Consider the following 2,621-nt stretch of genomic DNA (forward strand, 5'->3'; position numbering starts at 1 on the left):
TTAATTCTAAATCAGGGCGAAAGCAATTTTTAGAGTTAATTAAATTCTAATCTTTTTCAAAAAGTATTTTTAAAGGTTAAATGTGAGGACGAGAGTTAAGCATTTAAGTTTAATTATATAATCTAAGTCAATAGAGCGAGAGTTTGAGACGAGGGTGTTTAAACGGTTATTATTTTAATGAAAAGAGTTTCTATAGATTCTGTTGTTTTCAAAAAGTGATTTTGGACTTAACTAATAAGTGACAGCTACGTTAATATAAAGTCATAGTCTATTCAATAGAGCGAGAGTTTGAGATAAGACTTTTAATCAATAGTATCTACCGAAAAGATTTATTTTAAAAACCAAGAAACCAACGAAGATTTGATTCCCTAATTATGACGAACTACATACCGATATCCGCTTAATTGATATTTAATTTAAATCTAATTTTAGTTTTACTTTTCCTCCAAACAATCAAAGTATCATCCGCCTTAGCTTTACGAAGTAACCTTAGAAAACGGTATATCGATTCATAAGTCCCTGTGGGATCGATATCTTTTAAAACTATGCGATAGAACTGTGCACTTGCAGTTAGTACCCCAAATCGACTCATAAAGTCACGATCAAGTTTTTGGCGCCGTTGACGGGGACTTTTATTTAGTCAATATCGTAACTCTTCTGTTACGCTGTAGAGACTAAGGCAATTTTTCTTTTTCTTTTTTTTTCTTTCGTTGATTTGTATGCCACACACTCGCTCACAAGGCGAGCCGTTTTAGTTACGAATCAACGACGTTGAACTATATCTCCGAGTCTTACGACGAATTCGGGAATATCGTGCTGCAAACAATCTCCCTCCTATCGAAGTGCCCGACCTCAAAAATCTTCTTCCTTCGCCGATACCCGAGATGGCAGAACCAGCTCGTGCTCTTCGAGATTACGCCGCTCCATCGCAAGATGAGCCGCATTCGAGTATTGCTCCACCCGCAATCGAAGCAAACAACTTCGAGCTTAAACCTTCGCTGCTACAAGCAGTGCAACAGAATCAATTCTCTGGAAATCCTACCGAGGATCCAAACCTTCATTTATCCGTATTTGTCCAATACGTTGATACTGTTAAAGCTAATGGTGTCACTTCAGAGGCAATTCGACTTCGTCTCTTTCCTTTCTCGTTAAGAGATAAAGCTAGAAGATGGCTTCAGTCTCTTCCTTCCAACTCAGTCACCACATGGAACGAGTTGAAGAAAGTCTTTCTTGCCCGATATTTTCCTCCAAGCAAAACAGCTATGTTGAGAGCCCAGATAAATGGATTTAAACAGAAAGAAAACGAGTCTCTTTTCGAAGAATGGGAAAGATACAAAGACATGATAAGACTTTGTCCACACCATGGTTTAGAGGACTGGTTAGTAATTCATACCTTCTATAATGGTCTCTTGTACAACACAAGGTTAACAATAGACGCCGCCGCAGGTGGTGCGCTTATGGATAAACCTTATGCCGATGCTTATCAACTTATCGAAAGCATGGCCCAAAATCATTATCAGTGGGGAAGCGATCGAACAATGGTAGAGAAACCTCAAACGAAAAGTGACATGTACGAGATAAGTAGCCTTGATCATGTTAATGCAAAAGTGGATGCTCTGGCCCAGAAAATTGAAAGTTTAAATGTATCACCTCCAGCCACCGTGGTTGCCGCAACTCAAAATTACGAAGTCTGTGGAATCCAAGGTCACACTCCTGCAGACTGTCAACTCCTAACAGGAATCCAAGCAGAACAAGTGAATTATGCTCAAGGAAATCCCTACTCGCATACCTATAACTCTAACTGGAAGAACCATCCTAATTTTTCATATAAGAGTAATAATGCTTTATACGCACCAGGACAAGCTCCCAATCAAGCCCCAGCTATACCTCCGGGATATCAAAAGCCGATCCCATCTACACCTAACAATAACGTTCCTAGGAAATCCAACTTGGAAATCATGATGGAGAACTTCATAGCTTCTCAACAGCAAACCAATAAAGATTTCTTAAACCAGAATGTACACACTAGCGAACAAATTAAACAACTAGCAAGTAAAGTAGATGCCCTGGCTACCCATAACAAAATGCTGGAAACACAAATATCACAAGTAGCTCAACAACAAGCGCCTACTGCTGCCCCAACTGGTACATTTCCTGGACAGCCCCAACCTAACCCGAAAAGCCACGCTCATGCAATCATATTAAGAAGTGGAACGGAAGTAGAAGGACCGTCTGATCCAAGGATGGAAAACCAAAACTCTAAAAAGTCAACTGAGGAAGAAAGTAAACCTAAGGAAAAGGAAGAGAGTAATAAGGAAACCGTAGAAAAGAAAGAACCTTATGTACCTCCACCACCATATAAACCACCTATCCCTTACCCTCAAAGGCTTATTAAAACCAAAGATGCGGGCCAATTTAAAAAATTTGTTGACCTACTGAAATAATTAAACGTCACAATTCCGTTTACAGAAGCTATTACGCAGATGCCCTCATATGCTAAGTTCTTAAAAGAAATTCTTTCTAATAAAAGGAAACTTGAAGATAGCGAAACCGTTACACTCACTGCTGAATGTAGCGCTATAATCCAGAATATGCCTCCTAAACTTAAAGACCCTGGTAGT

At 39.3% G+C, this 2,621-nt stretch overlaps 1 non-coding gene across 1 annotated transcript; it reads right to left on the reverse strand.

Moving 5' to 3' along the window:
* Positions 1-1,262: 1,262 nt before the first annotated feature.
* Positions 1,263-1,369, reverse strand: LOC127077353 (small nucleolar RNA R71). The gene has a single exon (XR_007787184.1). It is a non-coding gene; the product is annotated as a small nucleolar RNA R71 (small nucleolar RNA).
* Between the last annotated feature and the right edge of the window lie 1,252 nt (positions 1,370-2,621).

Source organism: Lathyrus oleraceus, chromosome 4 (assembly GCF_024323335.1).
Source record: "Lathyrus oleraceus cultivar Zhongwan6 chromosome 4, CAAS_Psat_ZW6_1.0, whole genome shotgun sequence".
In the NCBI taxonomy this organism is placed as follows: domain Eukaryota; kingdom Viridiplantae; phylum Streptophyta; class Magnoliopsida; order Fabales; family Fabaceae; genus Lathyrus; species Lathyrus oleraceus.